Source organism: Nicotiana sylvestris, chromosome 7 (genome assembly GCF_000393655.2).
Source record: "Nicotiana sylvestris chromosome 7, ASM39365v2, whole genome shotgun sequence".
Classification (NCBI taxonomy): Eukaryota; Viridiplantae; Streptophyta; class Magnoliopsida; order Solanales; family Solanaceae; genus Nicotiana; species Nicotiana sylvestris.
This window is the reverse complement of record NC_091063.1, coordinates 17541851-17562469: the sequence shown is the minus strand read 5'-3', so window position 1 is coordinate 17562469 and position 20619 is coordinate 17541851.

Here is a 20619-nt window from a genome sequence, read left to right as displayed (position 1 = left end):
GAGGCCCGACATTGAACCCGGCCCATCACCAACATGATTTCAGAAATACACAATTGCCAATATAGACTTAACCTTGTCCAATCCCCAAACATTGGATCCAAGACAATTAATGGACCAATTCCATAAAACCTTTAACATTAAACTCCCAGATTTTTACTAGCATGCATACCCCTATTTGTATATACTGATATGCTAAGTGCAAGTACATTCAAGAACCTCCAACACACTGATACATCTAAGCTAATTAAAATATTGGTTTCAGCACATAAACTAATGAACCAGGTAGTATTATATCATGTCATCAGACCTCTAATACAAAGCTAAAATTCATTTGAATACACTTGAAACTACTGAAATAGAGTGGAAGTCCAATTTTACGATTACAAACAACTACATGACGTTCACTGTGACTAAGTTCTATTAAAACTGCAAACAGACTGATTGACAAGCATCAAACCACAACAAAACTACTAAAAATCAGACTTTGAAAAGGAGCTGAAATCCGGACACTGGAACACCACTTTTCATTCAACATTCACACTCTATTGCAAGGATTCAAAAGTGTACCTGGGTGCAGCAAAAAATAACTACAGAATATCATAAAATAGAGATAAGATCAGCAGCAATCTAGTAACAGCAATTAATAGCAGAACAACAATTTCAGCCCATTTTTGCAATCCAAAACCAGCAAAACATTAGACCCTTTTCCAAATCCCAAGAAATCAGCCACAACTTCTTATTCAAACCATTTTTAAACTCTCAGTGAATCAAAATTACTTCCGAAGTTGAAAATCTCAATAATCAAAGAAGGAAATTCAATGGAACAGTAGTTTTTCTCTGAAATTCTCAACCGTTTCTGATTTTTTTATTTTTTCTGGATTTTCCCTTTTTAAAGTCTGCCTTGAATGGCAAGGAAATGTGCCATTATAGGCAAGAGAGTCGCGCAGCAACAGACCTCAGTCTTTGCATTTTGCCCCTTTTCCAATTTTTGTTTTAGCTCACATACCCTTAGTTAATTATCAGTGTTTCAACAACAGCCCCCAATCCCACTTCCTGGAAGCTTCTCAATCTGTTACACTAAAGATTCCCTGAGCCAATTTCCTAAACTACCCCCACAACCCCTGAAATTACCCCTAAACCTCAAATGGTCATGGGTCTGCAAACCCAAACACGACCCTACTTGGGCTTTTGATTTTCATAACCAATTAAAGACAATCAGGGATCCCTAAATTAAGAACTGACCCAAAATTCCCAAGATAAAAAACCCGGAACCTTTAATCATGCAATCAAAACACAAGAAAGTGGATGAACTAATTAACTTAGACATACAACAGGAAATTATCTAAAGTTAAGGGCCTAATTGTATTAGCTAGGTGTCTAAATAGATGATGAAACATTAATTATGCTATTAACACAAAAGAATTAAACAAAACAGGGTTGAAGAAACAGACTAAAAAATCAGATAGTCAAGCTTTCACAAAGAAGAGGAAAACAGAACAAAAGATGGAACCAACTTGAACTTAGAAGGTCTAAACGAATTTTGACCAGACCAAAGAAAAAGAGAGGAGGAGGAAAGTGAAACAGTAAAAGAAAGAAAAATACAAGAGGGGAGGAGGAACTTACCGAATCAAGGCTCGAAACCTAATTGAGACACTAATTTAAACGAAAAGTGATGATACCCAGTTGTTCTTCGTAAACAACAAGTGAACAACATCACTTTCGTGTTTAATCAATCTTCAATCTTCAGAAAAATAGGGGCAAGTAGCCATGCAAGCCACAAAATCAAGGATTGAATCATTTTGACTTCTTGGGGCTTCGAACTCTATCCTTAGATTCAAGATTCGACGGAATCGGGAGGGATTTGAGGGATATGGGTTAGGGATTTGGAGAGAGGGGGTCATAAGGGTTTCAGGGTGTTAGTTTAGGGCGGTTTGGGGTGGCGCCGCCACCGGAGGACGGTGGGAAAGGGTGGCGGCTATTAGGGTTTATGTTTGGTCTCTCGTTGTGAGATGAACTGAGAGAGATGGGGGGAGGGGGTAGGGTCCGTTCGGACAGTTATATACGAGTAGGGTGAGGAGTTCCGGTCCGTTGGATGAAAGGAGATCAACGGTTCAGATCTGTCAAACCCCAAACGGCGTTGTTTGGTTTTAAAAGGGTGGACTCGACCGGGTTGGGGCGGATCTGGGCTGGGTTTGGCCTGGTTTTTTTGGGAAAAAAAACATTGGGCCATGGGTGAATTAGGACAATGCAGCCCAAATAACTTCTTCAATTCCTTCTTTTTTTAATTAATTCTTTTTCTTCTTCTTTTTTTTCAAAAATAAATTAAAATCTAAATTAAATCCTAGGACCTAATTAATCTGAAAAAAAAACTAACTAAAACAAATCAACAATTTACAAAATTAATTGAAAAAACCAAATTAAAAGAAAATTTACCAAAGTTCAACAATTAAAGTTGAAAAATGCAAAAAATAAACTATTTTTTTTATTTTTCCCATTCTTACAAAATAACCAATTTGCTACTTAATTCCAAAACACAAAAGTTAGATCCTAAATGCAAATGCAACATATTTTTGTATTTTTCATTAATTAGACAAAGTTAACATGCGCAGACAAATGCAAACAATTAACGAAAATGCGACAAAATCTACAAAATTGAAAATAATGGAAAAAATTATTTTGTTTTGAATTTGTGGGAATAATTCATATAGGGCAAAAATTACGTGCTCACAATAAGAAGACTGAAGGAACACAAGAATAAGCAAAAGGAAAGGCAGAACTCACCGACTCAGGCTTGAACTTGCGACTGACCCGATTTAAACCTCCAAAATAATGTCAATTGCTTGTTCTTTGTCAAGAACAAGCGAATAACGTTATTTCGTGATAAAACCGTCCTTGAATACTCATAAAAACTGGAGAAATAACCTTACATGTACATGTTTGGACTTGGTTTTTAGGGTTCGAACTTTAGATTTAAGATTCGAGACGTTCTAGCAAGATTCGAGGGAAACGGAGTGGTGATTTAGAACGAGGGGGTCATGATGGTTATGTGGTCTCGATTTGGGGTCATTTGGTAATGGCACCGCCGGGCGGATATGGTGGAATAAGGGCGGCGGATTAGGGTTCTTGAAGGTGTGGTCTCTGAAGAGGGCTGAGTTGAGAGAGATGAGTGAACGAGGGGGGGTTAGAGATTCCGACATTTAAATATTAAAGACAAGCCACTTCCGGGCTGTTTGATCGGCTGGGATCAACGGTCCTGATTTAAGCTATGAAAACGGGGTCGTTTTGGATTGTGTGGTGGGGGGACCAGTTTTGGAGCGGGCTTGGGCTTGGGTCAGCGGGCTTGGATGGGTATTAAGTGGATCATGCTTGGGACTGGAGAGAAATCAATTAGCTTGGCCCAAAATCCTATTTCTTCATTTCCTTTTGAAGTTTCCTTTTTATTTTCAAACTATTTTTGATTTCTTTTCAAATTAAAATTAAAATAAAACCTAAACCAATTCCTAAATTAAATTAACCCTACCGCATTGAATTAAATAACTCTAACTATAATTACCACAATTAATTAAAAACCAAATTAGAGGAAAAACTACCAAAACTCAAGGCTAAAATTAAAAGGTGCAAAAATAAAATATTTTTTGTGATTTTCCATTTTTATAGGACAACTAATTTGCTAATTAGCCTTACCAATGCAAAATTGAGTCCTAAATGAAAATGCAACATATATATATATATATATATATATATATATATATATATATATATATATATATATATATATATATATATATGTGTGTGTGTGTGTGTGTGTGTGTGTGTGTGTGTGTGTGTGTGTGTGTGTGTGTGTGCATGTGTGTGTGTGTGTTTTCATAATTTAAACAAAATTAACATGCACAATAAATGCAAACAATTAATGAAAAATGCTACAAAAACCTACGAAATTGCAAATAAAGGGAGAAAATTATTTTTTCTTGAATTTGTTGGAGTAATTCATATAGGGCAAAAATCACGTGCTCACAGTTGCCCCTCTTTGCTCGAAAACACGAAGCGTTTTCGTGCAAAGATAAAGTGAGCGGATACGAGCGATTTTTGCCTGTTTGAATACTCTGTGGGAAGCATTTTGAAAGATTTGACTGCACCCTGCTTCCGAGGTTGCCTACATATTCTTGGCTATAAAGGAATCAGGTCAGTGTAGTTCGGGAAGTTTCGGTAGTTGAAACTACCATGAAGTTGTGATTTCACTGTTGCTGTTGCTGCTACTGCTTACTGAACTCCTTATTACACCATAACAAAATAAAAGAAGCTAGACTAAACTATGATATATGCATTACAAAAATCCTATATATATCTTCAAACTTGATCTTGTGATTCCTGTTGCCTTGTATTTTCCAGTGAAGTTCCTTTGTTGCCGACTTGAATTGTAATCTGAAATTTTTTTCCTTTTATCCAGGCGGGCGCCTGATTGCTGAACTTGAGTCGTATTCCCTTGCTTTCCAGGTGGATGCCTGATTACGACATTTGAACTGTATTCCCTTGCTCTCCAGGTGGGCGCCTGATTGCCAAAACTTTAATTGTATTCCCTTGCTTTCTAGGTGGGCGCCGGATTACCGAAACCTTAGCTGTAGTCCATTGCTCTCCAGGTGGGCGCCTGATTACAATATTTGAACTGTATTGCCTTGCTCTCTAGGTGGGCGCTTGATTGCCAAAACTTTAACTGTATTCCCTTGCTCTCTAGGTGAGCGCCTGATTACCAAAACTTGAACTGTATTCCCTTGTTCTCCAGGTGGGCACCTGATTACCAAAAACCTGAACTGTATTCCCTTGTGATCTAGGTGGGCGCCTGATTGCCAAAACTTGAACTATATTCCCTTGTTCTCCAGGTGGGCGCCTAATTACCGAAACCTTAGCTGTACTCCCTTACTCTCCAGGTGGGCACCTGATTACAACATTTGAACTGTATTCCCTTGCTCTTCAGGTGGGCGCTTGATTGCCAAAACTTTAACTGTATTCCCTTGCTCTCCAGGTGAGCGCCTGATTACCAAAACTTGAACTGTATTCCCTTGTTCTCCAGGTGGGCATCTGATTGCTGAACTTAAACTGTATTCCCGTGCTCTCCAGGTGGGCGTCTGATTGCCAAAACTTTAACTGTATTCCCATGCTCTCCAGGTGGGCGCCTGATTGCCAAAACTTTAACTGTATTCTTGTGCTCTCCAGGTGGGCTCCTGATTTCCAAAACATTGAACTGTATTCCCGTGCTCTCCAGGTGGACGCCTGATTTCAACAAAATAGGCAAAACAAAGAAAATTTTCTTCCCCAGTTTGGTAGCTGGGCACATATGTGAGTGTTAACTGAATCATGTTACCGAATATTTTAAGAATTTGAAAGCTAGATCCCATTATCCAGGAGGGTCCTGACAACTTCTAGTTAAATGACAATTTTTAAAGCTAAGTTATATCTTCTAAAAGTGTGACTTCCGCTAAATCTTGTTATCTAAGAGGGTCTTAAAACTACACCCCATTATCTAGGAGGGTCTAGAAAATCCAAATTCAACTCTTATCTTAAGAATGACAATTCTTTACGGCTAAATTATACTACCCTACAACAGAACCTACGCTAAATATTGTTATCTAATGGAAATCTTAAAGCTAGGTCCTATTATTCAGGAGGGTCCTGAAAACTCCTAATTGAGTCCTATCATAAACATGCAAACTTTGAAACCAACTTATATCCCTTTGGGGTACACTTACACTAGATCTTGTTACATACGATTATTTTAAATTTTAAACTAGGTCTCATTTTCCAGGAGGGTCTTGAGAATTTATTGTCAAACCTATTTGGTGCTTGCCTTTCCTTACGGAGGGTTCCTCCGAAACAATCAAAATTTTCTACCCCTGTTTCAATCAAAGAAAAATCTTGTCAGTTTAAAATGTGGTAGTTAGTTTGTGGCATTCTTTCTGAAGGTGGCGTCTCCGTTGTCGTGCCTTGTTTTGACTGATTTCCCCAAACTGACCAAGCACCGCCTGACTTTCTGACTGACTTTCACCCACATGACCTTGGATGACCCGAGTGTTCTATACCCAAACTGTTGTGTTGCATCTCTGACCCATTCAACCGCACCTCTGCATCTCTTCACGAAATTACTAAACCATTTCGCCGATGGAACTTTTGCTGACCCTTTATATCCTATTTCACATTGTACTATCTCTAGCAATGCCTTGACCACCCTATGCTTTGTGCAACTTTGGGAGTTGGTAGTGAGCTTTGAAATCCTTTCTTATTGGTTTAAACAGAACTGACATTGGAAACATTTTAGAGAAATAAACCCAAAGGAAATGAAATGCAATGACTTTGAGAGTTAAGGATAAGAAAAATCCAAAACTGGATGACTGCTAGAAGGTAAAAAGAAAAGAGACTTATCTGGGTGGAGTAACTGGCACCAATGATGATGACATGCATTTCGGATTAATTGGCTCAGTCTATCCAACCAATCAACTTTCAGTGGCCGTACTTTACGCCCCGAGATCTTCAAAATTCAATTTCTTCACCAAAACCTTGTCCTTGTTCGGCTTGTGGTGCCCTGAAGGGTTTTCACCAACAAACCTCTCTCATTTGTTTATCTCTCAACTCACTGTCACCTTAAGGTGCCCGTGAAGGTTTTCACCGATAAGGCTCTCTTATTTTTTATTCCTCTCAGCTTTGGTCGCTTTACGGTGCCCGCGATGGTTTTCACCAATAAGACTCTCTCATTTTTCATTTCCTTGTTTGGACCGGAGTGTTGCCCCTGATATGAATTACCTTTACTTCCTCGACTTGGCATCTCTCGAAGACTGATCGGAAGGTCTTTCTTTGGACCGTAATGTGGCTTTTGGATAGGGTTAGAAAGAAAGGGTATCAAAAGGCTCAAAACAATTCAAATGGGTGCAAGATTACAACTTTCGGAATCAGATTTCTTACAAAAACCACAACTTCTGCCCCAGTTCCTTTGCTTGGGGACTTCTGAATTTTTACTTTGATGGGACCGAACCGTGAGGCTGCCTACGTATCCTTAAAAGGAATCAGGTCGAACGTAGTTCATGTCATAGAAATTGCTTTGTTGTTGTGACTCTCTCCTTCCTCTTTCTTTTCTTTTCTCTTTTCCTTTCTTCTTTCTTTCTCTTTTTGTTGCTTTGATGTTTTTCTTCTTTTTTTTTCTTTTTTTTTTACTCTTTTTTTTTCTCTTTTTTTCATTTTCATTTTTTTTCTCTTTTCCTTTACTTGTCTTTCGCACTTGTGTTTCTGATCTTTGCTACTGATTCCATAAGATAGGTATGAAAGGAAATAAATAAGGCTTAAAAGAGGTAAGAAAGGATAAAGTGTTTAGATAGCAGAACAAAATGCTTTCGTCATTCTAATCTTCAAAACATGCCAAGTACAAACAAACACAATTTAACCAAGGAAATCATACATAATATCTTTTGACTGCATCAGAATTGATAGACATTTCTACACATTTGCCTTCTATATCTGTTAAATACAAAGCACCATTGGACAACACTCTCGTTACGATGAACGGCCCCTGCCAATTTGGGGCGAACTTGCCTTTTGCTTCAGCCTGATGTGGAAGGATACATTTCAATACTTGCTGACCCATTTTGAACTTCCGTGGACGCACCTTCTTGTTACATGCTCTTGCCATTCTCTGCTAATACAATTGACCATGACATACTGTTGCCAGTCATTTCTCATCGATCAAACTCAATTGCTCCAGGCGGGTTTTGACCCACTCATCGTCATCAATTTCGGCTTCCGCGACAATCCGAAGGGATGTGATTTCAACTTCTGCGGGTATCACTACCTCAGTGCCATATACCAACAAATAAGGAGTTGCCCCTATTGAAGTACGAACAGTAGTGCGATAACCCAGCAATGCAAATGGAAGTTTTTCATGCCACTGCCTGGACCCTTCCACCATTTTCCGAAGTATCTTCTTTATGTTCTTGTTGGCTGCCTCGACTGCTCCATTCGCCTTGGGGCGGTATGGGGTGGAATTGTGATGCGTAATCTTAAACTGCTGACATACCTCTTTCATCAGATGACTGTTGAGATTAGCACCATTATCTGTGATGATCACCTTTGGGATCCCGAACCGACAAATGATATTTGAGTGCACAAAATCGATCACTTCTTTCTTGATTATAGACTTGAAAGTTTTAGCCTCAACCCATTTAGTGAAATAGTCAATGGCCACCAGAATGAACCTGTGCTCATTGGATGCTGCTGGCTCGATTGGTCTAATAACATCCATACCCCAAGCAACAAAAGGCCATGGTGCAGACATTGTGTGCAATTCAAAGGGCGGAGAATGAATCAAATCTCCATGTACTTGGCATTGATGACATTTATGCACAAAACTAATAAAATCTCGCTCCATGGTGAGCCAATAATAACCTGCTCGAAGAATTTTCTTTGCCAGAACGTACCCACTCATATGCGGTCCACAGACTCCAGAATGTACTTCGGTCATGATAGTTGTGGCCTGTCTAGCATCTATGCATCTTAACAATCCAAGATCTGGAGTTCTTTTGTACAAAACTCCTCCACTGAATAAAAATCCACTTGCCAAACGAAGAATTGTTCTCTTTTGATCACTTGTGGCTTATACCGGATATACTCCCATTCTGTTGTATTCCTTGATGTCATGGAACTAAGGCTCACCATCAAGTTCTTCTTCCACCATGTTACAGTAAGCGTGTTGATCATGGACCTGAATATGCAAAGGGTCAACATAAGCCTTATCTGGGTGAAGTAACATTGACACCAGAGTAGCCAAAGCATCGGCAACCTCATTATGGATCCTTGGAATATGCCTGAACTCTACTAATCAAAACCGCTGACAAAGATCATGCAAACATTGTCGATATGGTATGAGTTTCAAATCCCGTGTTTTCCATTCTCCCTTAATGTGATGCACCAGAAGGTCCGAGTCTCCCAAGACCAAGACTTCCTAGACACCCATGTCGGCAGCTAACCTCAAACCCAAAATGCATGCCTCGTACTCAGCCATGTTGTTAGTACAATAGAAACGAAGCTGAGTCGTAACAGGGTAGTGATACCCTGTTTCAGAAATAAGTACAACTCATATCCCAATGCCTTTCATGTTAGCAGCTCCATCAAAGAAAAGTTTCCAAACTGGCTCTTCAACATGTTCCAACTCATCAATGTGCATTACCTCTTCATTAGGGAAGTAAGTCTTCAAAGGCTCATATTCTTCATCCACTTGGTTCTCAGCCAAATGATCGGCCAAAGTCTGGGCTTTCATCGCGGTCCTGGTCACATAGACAATGTCAAATTCTGTGAGCAAGATCTGCCACTTTGCGAGCCTCCCTGTGGGCATAAGCTTCTGAAAGATATACTTTAATGGATCCAAACGAGAGATGAGGTAAGTAGTGTAAGATGACAAATAGTGCTTCAACTTCTGTGCTACCCAAGTTAGGGCACAACATGTCCTTTCTAGGTGAGTGTACTTAACCTCATAAGATGTGAACTTCTTGCTGATATAATAGATGGCCTGCTCCTTCCTGCTGGTGATGTCATGCTGACCCAACACACAACCAAATGAGTGGTCCAGGAACGTCAAATACAGAATCAAAGGTCTCCTCGGTTCTGGTGGCACCAACACAGGTGGGTTTGACAAGTACCTCTTTATCTTATCAAATGCTTCTTGACACTCATCTGTCCACTTGACCGCAACATCCTTCTTTAACAGTCTGAAGATAGGCCCACAAGTTGTTGTAAGCTGAGCAATAAACCTGCTGATGTAATTCAACCTCCCTAATAGACTCACTGTCAAACCTCCTTTTTACCTACACCATCGGGAGGGTGTATAAGGGAGTTTTTCCAATTAAAGGACAATCGAAACGGGATTTATTGTTAAAAGATTCAGAGTCGCCACTTGGGAGATTTATGGTGTCCTAAGTCACCGGTTGAATCCTGAATAGAGGAAAAGCTTGACTATGTTTAACAGTCCGCGAACCAGAAATCTGAGTAAGGAATTCTGTTAACCCGGGAGAAGGTGTTAGGCATTCCCGAGTTCCGTGGTCCTAACACGGTCGCTCAACTGTTATATTTGGCCTATTTCTTTGATTTTAAACATCTTTGAAACCTATGTGCATTTTATTTCTTTTAAACCGCTTTTATTTATTTATTTTGGGAGGATTTCAACGTTATTAAAAACATGTCTTGAACCACGTCACATAAATGCACCCGTGGTCTTCGACATATCTTAACATTGTTGAGATTTAGATTTTGGTCACATAAATGCGCACCCGAGTTTAGGAAGGTAATATTATTAAATGACGCGCCTAAAGCAACTACGCGTTTTAACTTTGCGAGGGCCAGGGAAAATTTGCTAAATGGCACGCCTCGAATTCTAAACAAAGTTTTCTAGATTGACTCGCGAGGGCCATAAATTTTGTAGGTAATGCAATGTTACGCTATTGATTTCCTCAATTTGATTGCACGAATAACCGCAATAGTTAGGTTGCGCTCAATTCGATTAATAAGATGCCAGATGCTTACAATCATTAAGATCCAAGTAGGATCCAATCCAATGTTCATCACAATTTAACAAAGATATAACGTTCTAGCAAATTCAACCAACAGCAGGCCCAAGTAACAAAAGGGAATAAGCTGTTAATAGACGCCCTCAGGTCTGGGCCAAATGAGCCCGAGTCAATAAAACAACGAGCACCTCGTGGGGGTGTGAAATTAAATTTGAATTCGGCTGCTCTTCAACTGGGCTGGTGTTAGGCCCAACTCTTATGGTCCAACTGGTCCATACCCAGACCAGATAACGCAAATCTACTAGCACCACCAAAGTGCGTGAAGTCAAGCTTTAATTCTGATTTTAAAACCATCAAACACAAATCAACTGGACTATATTTCCAATTTTTATCTTTCATGCATCTTGGGGGTTAACTCTGCTATCAAAACAGTCCAACAACCAAACGAAAGGACTAGTGGGCTCAAGCAAACGAGCCCAAATAGCAATAACAGGCCACCTTCTCTTGCTAATGACCCTTGTATCCAAGGTTCAATGGACTCAACACCCGTAGGGGATTAAGCTGATGATTCTAGATTCAGCATCGAGTCCACACTGACGCGAGACAGCCTTTAAAATCAACACAAACTGACAAATTACATTGCTACCCAATAGCTGATACACCCAAAAACTTCGAATACTACTAAAGCATGCCCAGAAATAACTTGTAAAGAAAAAACTGATCAGAACTTGAAACCTGTTCAATTAGTTAGCCTGTGAATCCTAAGGTTGTTTAAACACAACAATCATGCCACGACACATCATATGAATCATATAATAGGAAGACAACTCCAATGTAATCCTCACCACACTATTTGACAAGATTGCATGCAAACCTAGCTATTTGATTTGATTAGTTAGGTTATCAACCCAATTCTCACGACAATTCATGATCAAGGAGGATAATGGGATCTAAGATTATCCAAATCAGCATTCAGCTATAGAACTTTGCGAAAAAATTGAATCCCCTGCTAAGTACAAACCCAACTCAACCCTTAGAAGAGTGTAACACCCCGCTAGCAGAATATGATACACACACAACAAGTAAAAACAAAGGGATCCAGGGAGAAGGGAAGAAAATAAGACTAAACTACAAGTGAATAGTTTGATGTTATTCTTTGAAAATGTTGTTTCCATTTCATCTCTCAATTCGAGTCTCATATCGACAAGGATTCAAAGACATGTACCTGAATATAACAAGACAGAACCAGAAACTTAGTTTGTGATCAAGAATAGACGAACAGCAGCAGTAAATCAGCAGTGAAAAGCAATCAGCAGAAATCAGATCCAACCCAGCAATGGAATAGTAAATCAACCAACAGAAACTCAAGCCAAAACATTCAGTCCATTTTCAAACCAGAATATACAAAATGTGAAATTTCAGTGGTTTTGAGCTAGAATATGAGGATCAGAGGGACATAACCAAGCAGAATTTTCAATAATTTTCCAAAGAACCGAAGGGAATTTAAGATTATTTCAGAAGTTTTCGAAGAGAAATAGCCATTTTAGTTTTCTAGGACCCTCTAATTCTACCTTGAATGGCAAGGAAGAGATGCCTTTATAGGCAAGCAAATAGGGCAAAGCCAAGAAGATACGTTTTTGCCATTCAGTCCTTTTTTAATTTCTATTTTAGCTTAAACACCCCTAGTTTAAATTCAGTTTTTGCAAAGTAGTCCCCTCCCCAACTTCCTAGAAGCTTCCATTTTAGTTACAAAGAGATTCCCCAACCTAATTACCCCAAATTACCCCTCAACACCCTGTTATTGCCCCTGGAAACCAGACCTAATATGGGTCACAGTTGACCCAAGGTTTATTTAATTCAAAACCCAGCCCACACCCCGAGCCTGTGCTAACAGCCCACTTTTGAGTTTTCAAACTCTTACCCTAATAGAAATCTTCCAACAAACCAACCCCTTGCATTTCAGTTCACTTAGAGAAGCTCGTAAAGTTTAGTAATTAAATGACTATTATACCAGGATATTGATACGCTAATTGAACTTCAAATTAAACTCAAACTAAAGAGGGATTAATCTCAGGTCCAAAACATCAACAAGAATAGGAAGAGAAGAAACAGAAGGAAGCTGGTTCAAACATGAAGCAGGCGACGGAGACGAAAGAGCAAGAACAAAGAATGAATACCTCGATGGCCCCAGCGCTTGATAACTTCAAACGATTCCGACTTGACTCGAAACTAGTATTATCCGTATGTTCCTTTTGAGAACAAACGAGCAATACTCGTTTCAAACCTAATCGCTCATCAGAACTCAAGGACTTGAGAGATTTTCTTCTCCTTCGATTTCTGATTTGAAACAGGTCCGATTTGGCGAGGACTTTGGGAAAAACGGTGATGGATTAGGATGCAAGGAGGGGTGATGGTTGCATGGCCAAATTTTGGTGGTGATGGGAGCCATTTCGCCGGTGATAATGGAGGTTCGCTCAGAGGCGGCGTTAGGGTTCGACCTCTTAGAATTTGGGGAGGGTGAGAGACAAGGGCTTTGGTCTAGTTAAACTGAAGAGTTCGGACATATAAATTGAGGATGGGAGAAGTAATCGGAGCCATCAGATCTGACGAACGAAGGGCTGGGATTAAATTAAAACAGTAGACTCTAAACGACGTCGTTTGGGTTATAGTGGGGCTTGGACCGGGTTTGGGAAAATCCGTTTGGGCTTGGGTAATCTGCTAAGCAATCAGCCCAAATTGGCTTTCCATTTTTTATATTTTCATTTCTTTTCATTTTTTCCAAAACTTTCCCTTCTTTTCTTTTTCTCTCTTTTTTTTCAAACTTTGAAACTAAAATCCTAAATTAAATTATAAAACCAAATTAACATTATAAAAATATTAACTAATCCTAAATAATTACCAAAATTAGTAAATTAAAGGAAAACTACCCAAAATTAAAATTAAAAGGTGCAACATGACTATTTTTTGTGATTTTTCATTTTATGCAACAATTAATTTTTTAATTAATCCCAAAATGTAAAATTAAACCTAAATGCCAATGCAACATATTTTTATATTTTTCACTAACTAAAATGCACCAACAAAAATGAAAATAATTATCAGAAAATGCCACAAAAATCCTCAAAATTGCAAACACTGAAAGAAATTATTTCGTTTTTAATTTATGGGAGTAATTCATGTAGGGCAAAAATCACGTGCTCACACTCATTATATCAGTCTTGTTCTTTGGGGGTGGAAATTCTTGGATAGCTTTGATCTTTGACGGGTCCAATTCAATTCCTCGTCGGCTGACTATGAATCCCAACAATTTTCCAGATGGCACACCAAAGGCGCATTTTGCAGGATTGAGCTTAAGATTGTACCTGCGAAGCCTTTGGAAGAACTTTCTCAAATCTTTGACAAGATCAGACTTCTTTCTAGACTTTATGATTACATCATCCACATAAACATCGATCTCCTTATGTATCATGTCGTGGAATATGGTTGTCATTGCGCTCATGTAAGTTGCCCCAACATTTTTCAAATTGAAATGCATGACCCTGTAGCAGTATGTTCCCCATGGCATGATGAATGCCGTCTTTTCTGCATCTTCCTCATCCATTAGGATCTGATGATAGCCCACATAGCAATCCACAAAAGACCCAATCTCATGTTTGGCGAAATAATCAATCAAAATGTGGATGTTCGGCAATGGGAAGTTATCCTTTGGGCTTGCCTTGTTGAGATCTCGATAATCAACACACACCCTGGTCTTACCATCTTTCTTTGGTACAGGCACAATATTGGCTAACCAAGTGTGATACCACGTGACTCGAATGACCTTTGCCTCAAACTACTTTGTTGACCTCTTCTTTAATCTTTACACTCATGTCTGTTTTGAACTTCCTCAACTTCTGCTTGACGGGAGGGAATGCCGGGTCAGTGGGCAATTTGTGAACCACCAAGTCAGTGCTTAGACCCGGCATGTCGTCATATGACCATGCAAAAATATCTGTGTACTCAAACAATTCTTTAATTATCTCCTCCCTGAATTGAGGTTCAAGATGGACACTTATCTTAGTTTCTCTGGTATTGTCTGGGTCCCCTAAATTGATTGTTTTTGTATCACTCAGGTTAGGCTTGGGTTTTTCTTCAAAATGGCTTAATTCTTTATTAATCTCTTCAAAGGCCTCATCCTCATCATATTCTGATTCGTCATCACACTCTATTTCTTGAATTACTATTTCAGAATTAGATTGGCTTTTAAGACTGGGCCAAAGATTCCTCATGCATGTCATGTCATTGAAACCAGCATAAAAAGAACTGTACAAGGAAGAAAAGAAAAACAAAAATAAAACTATCAGGAATGAAGAAAAAGGGAAATTGCATTTCATTGAAATTGAAATATAACAAGGTTTATACATCCAACCGGACGGACATAGAATCTGAATTACAACCATGAAATAATCCAGATAAACTGAAAGAAAATCAAAGCAAACTACCAAAAATCCTTCCTGGTAGGGAGAGGAGTAGCCTCCCAACTGTTAATCTTTGCACTAGGCCCAACAAATTGCACATTCGCCTTGCTAGAACCCTCTCCAGCTTCCACCATGTTCACATCGTCGAACAACTTCTCGAACCTTTCAATCAGCTCTTTATCAAGACCAACCACAGAACTGGGAACTGCTGTTACCGGGCGTTTCTTGGTGTCAAGCCTGACAAATGATCTAGAGAGATGTAGGACAGGCTTTGGGAGGACCCACGCCTTCTGTTTCAACTTTCTGGCTCTTTTCACGTCTGCAACCGTGGGCTTGAATCCCAAACCAAATGTATCCAAGTTTTTGGGGAGGGACACCGACTGTACGATACCTTGCAAAGATGCACTCAAACCCTTGCCAAGTACAAAATCATTTTTCAACATTTCAACGGCTACCATGACTGATGTGGCAGCTACTTTCGGAATTGGAACGCACTTCCCTTCTGGAATTTTCTCTATCGACACCGTGTCAAAAACCTGATAAACCCATGGCCCCTTGTCGTCTTCAACCTCAATGAATGGTACAATGGCATCACTGTGAGCGCACAAGTTATCCTCGCCGTGCACCACGATTTCCTACCTGTCCCATTCAAACTTGACCATCTAATGCAGTGTAGACGGGACTGCTTTGGCAGCATGAATCCAAGGTCGACCCAACAGCAGATTGTAAGAAATAGCCACATCCAGCACCTAGAATTCCATGGTGAATTCAACTGGTCTTATTGTTAGCTCGAGGACTATATCACCGACTGAATGTTTTCCTCCACCGTCAAATCCCCGCACGCAGATACTATTCTTGTGAATCCTTTCATCATCCACTTTCAACTTGTTCAGAGTGGAGAGAGGTCAAATGTTCGCACTAGAACCATTGTCGACCAATACTCGAGTAACCACGGAATCTTCGCATTTCACCGTAAGATGGAGGGCTCTATTGTGCTTAGTAACCTCCACGGGAAACTCATCATCAGAAAAAGTGACTCTATTTACCTCAAATATCTTGTTTGCTATTTTTTCCAAATGGTTTGCTGAGATTTTGTCAGGAACGTGAGCCTCGTTTAGGATTTTCATCAAAGCTCGACGGTGCTCGTCTGAATGGATTAACAATGACAACAGTAAAATCTGAGCAGGCGTCTTCCTCAACTTCTCCACAATGTAATAGTCCTATACTTTAGTATTTCTCAAAATCTCTTCTGCCTCTTCTTCGGTCACAGCTTTCTTCACTAGCACTGGGTTATCTTTGGAGGTTTTAGCTTTTCTTAACTCCTCGGGGGCAAAGCATCTCCCCGACCGAGTCAATCCATGGGTCTCATAGACTTCTTCTTTGACTTCTTTGCCTTTGTAAGTCACTGTCACCCATTCATAATTCCACGGGATGGCCTTGCTGTTGACTATCGGTAATTGAGTTACCGACTTGATAATTACAGGATCTGTGCGACCACCCTCCACAATTATGACAGGTTTGTTCGCTACTCCTGGCACAACCACTTTTTCCCTTTCTTGTTTTACGGAAACATCACTTGAGGACCCCTTCGTGACCACCGCAGATGGCTTATTGTTTGTCCCATTAAACTTGATCACTGATATCTCACTTGTTAATTTTTCAACCGACTTGACCTCATTGGACCGAATCATCATGACGGACTATGAAGGTTTTTTGGGCTCCCCTCCCTTATACACTATCTCGATCATATTTGTCTTCTGATGGGCTGGCAATGGGTTCTGGTTGATGTTGGGCGCCTCCGGAGCTTGGACTTCAATCTGATTCGTATCAATGCGCTCTTGGATAGCATTTTTCAATTTCCAGCATTTCTCCGTGTCGTGGCCGGAGCACCAGAACAATATTCGCAACTTACAGAATAATCAAGATTTCTTGGGGGAGGATTTGGTAATTTTGACTCGATCGGCCCCAGCATATCCAATTGTCTCAGCCTGTGGAACAAATTAGTATAGCACTCTCCCAATGAAGTGAATGTTTTCTTCTTCTGCAACCTCTCGTTCTTAAATGCTTGATTGGGTCAGAAAGCTGGTCTAGTAGGGTTTTGGTGAGCTCGCGGGGGTGGGTAGGCATTTTGTGGAGCTGGGTAGATATTTTGCGAGGCTGGCGCACGCCATTATGCATGGGCGGGGGGATGGCTGTATGTTTGGGCATGGTGGACAGAAAATAAGGGTCTGGTAGTGGATAGTGGTGTTGGGGTGGATTATATGGGGTATGGGGGTAGGTTTAGTGGTGGGGTCAAGGCTGATTATAGTGGTGAGGTGAGCCTTGGGTCCGAACCAAGCTCCTGAATCAATCGTTGCTACATCCTCTTTCTTCTTCTTTCCAATTACCCCCTAGTTCCACTTTGAATGGCCTGGGTGATTGCCTTAATAGCCGAATAATTCATGATTTTGTTTGTCTTGAGACCTTCTTCTACCTCCCATCTTTACCACTTCATTGAAGGACTTTCCTATAGCTGATACCAGATGACCGTAATAAGTAGGTTCTAAGGCCTGCAGAAAATAATTCACCATTTCACTTTCTTTCATTGGAGGGTCCACTCTTGCTGCATGTTCTCTCCACCAAAAACCATACTCCCTGAAGCTTTCATTGTGCTTTTTCTAAATCTTTGTTAAGGACAGACGATCCGGAATAATCTCGAGATTGTACTAGAAGTGACAAGCGAATGCTTGGGCCAGATCGTCCCATGTATACCACCTTCCGTGATCCTGCCGAGTGTACCACTCCAGCGCCGAACCACTTAGACTTTGACTGAAATATGCCATTAGCAACTTGTCTTTCCCGCCAGCTCCCCTCATTTTGCTACAGAAACCTCTCAAGTGTGCCCCTAGATCACTGTGCCCATCATACAAATCAAACTTGGGCATCTTAAACCCTGCTGGCAACTGAACATCTGGGAATAGACATAGATCCTTGTAAGCCACGCTTACCTGACCTCCCAACCCCCGCATGTCTCTAAATGACTGTTCTAGGCTTTTAACTTTCCTGAACATCTCCTCCTGTTCGGGATTTTTAGATGGTTTCTCATTTTCCACAGGAAGATCAAAAAGAGAAGTGTAGGAATAGGGTTCTGGAGCTTTGAAAGTGGGCTCCGGGGGGTAATATTGGTTATCATGGGCTTGGAGTAAGGGCTCGCTGGAGGATCTGTGGAGTGTAGCTGGTGGGGGTGCCACGAAGATAAGAGTAGATGGTGGAGGAGGGTATGGGACTGGTTTGGGTGGTGGAGCTTGTGGTGTTTGGGAAGTAGTGCCCTGAGAGTGGTGGTAAATGGGAAAACCCGAAGATGAATCGGCCGTGGGAGGTTCCTGGGACTGAGCCAATGGCGGGACAAAGGCGGGGTTGGCGGGGTAAAGTGGTGGCGGGTGCCCTTTTACCCATGCTTGGTACATCTCGGTCATCTGTTGTTCCAGCTTATACATCTCTTCTTTCAAATTAACATCCGACTCTTCCCCCTCTCTCGAAGGATCGATAACACTCGCATTAAGCTCCTGGTTGGTCATGATCGAATTGTTTTTGGACCGGGTGTTGTATGGGTGAGTTGCCAGAATACCACACAAACTAACCACATGCCTATTGCTTGATGACAACAAATAAACTCATTAGCGATCAGGGTTTAACAGATAGGCAACGACACATTTGGGGAATGTAATGCACCTAAGCAGTTAACCGTTTATATTATGCATTTGATCGGTTGCTTGCATCATCCCGACTTTCCCTTATTTCCATTTGCAACTTCTCTTTTTTTCCTTTTTTTCTTTTTTTTTCTTTGCTTGATCCTGTCGTTTTTATTCTCTCATCTTTCTCTCTTGTTTTGCCATTGTTTCCTTCCCACAGTTTCTTGTTTTCTCTCTCTCTTTTCTTTTCTTTTTCGGTTATGATCGAATCCTATGGGGATTACCTACGTATCATGATCCTGCATGAATTAGATCTTTGCGTAGTTCTGGGGGATAAGTGTGAAAATAAGTAATAAAATATTTTGGGATTTTCAAATGTTTTCATAAAATGAACGCTTTGATTACCACGACTCAAAAACTAACAGACTTGAAGAAGAAACTAACAAACTCCAATGGAAAGATGAAAATACAGACCCAAAAACAGACTAACAGACTCCAAGATGAAAATACAGACTAACAGACTCCAATGAAAATAATGAATACATCAATGCCTCAACTTCTCCTGGGGCCCACAGGACATCATTCGTCTCGCCACAGGCCTACGCGCTAAATCCCCTTGGAAGTGGTAGAGATCTTCCATTATCTGGCAGACAAAGGTCATCATAGTGGCAATGAACATGGATCTAGTCATATCCTCACAACTACTACACTTCATCGCGATGTAGTCGGCAATCCTTCTGACTCTCTCTCTCTCTTATGATACCTTTTTCTTGCAACAAACGCCCAATCTGCTGGGCCCTGGCTTCCAAAGTTTGTTCGGCTACATGATTCTGTTCTTGAAGTTGTTGCAAATCTCTTTCTAACTGTGCCATTGATGTATAACAGTGTTCTCTTTCAGCCTTAAAGTATTTCGTCTGCTTGATCATTTTGTTCTCAACGGTGATGACCCTTTTATTCAACCCCGCAACCTCATTGTCGTATTTCTTTTTTAACTGTTTAACCAGGCATGCTCGTTCTTCCCCATTCTTAGCCAATTTTGTTCGAACCCTGGCTAGTTCACCCTCTACTTTGTTCAAATCAAAACCACACTCATCCACCTTTTGCCTAAGGTTCATTATAAGCTTTTCATCTTTTGCACTTCTGGCGGGATTTTCAGCTGCTGTTTTCATTTCTCGAATCTGAGCTCGAAGGGCCTCATTTTCTTTGGCTAGCTTTTTCTTTTCACCCTCATCCGTTGCAGCTTGCAAACCGTTCTCAAGTTGGAGATCCCTGACTTGCTTTTCCAGCTTTCCTATTGTGGCCCTATACTCATTCTCTTTGGCCAACCAAGCCTACTGTTCTTGCGATGCCTCAATGAATTCCTGAATGTGAGGCTTTTTGGCTGGTCTTTCCGGTTCGACCCTTGTAGTGTTCTTCTTTCTATACCAGGAAAGGTAGGCGGGTGAGACATCGCCTCTAGATAGGTCACGCACTCGAGTGTTTGCTGTTAAATACTGGCACTCGTTCCAAATAGAACGAATTGTTTCTTCATGAAATTGGCCGTCGGAGCTAACCTCGACCGCATAACACTAAGATATTCATCTGGGTGCGTCACCTGGCACCTTCCCAACTGTCTCAACACCCGATATGGAGTGTAAGGGTGAATGCCTCGAAGACCCATTAGGAGGAAGTAAGGACCGGTGGTGGGCATATACACAATTTTTTCAACAGGAAGCCAACCCAGTGTCCATTCTATTTACCCCACAGTGATGGAGCGAAGGCGGGATACCCAACCTCCAAACCCTTCTGGTAACTTGAACCCTGAAATCCTTGTGTCGAACTCTTCAATGCAACTTTTCTCTACGAACCCATAACTCATATACTGAGGACGGTGACACAGGTGTTCGATCATCCACATCTGTAGTAGCAAATTGCATCCCTCAAAGAAATCTGCCCCAGCTTTACAAGCTGTGA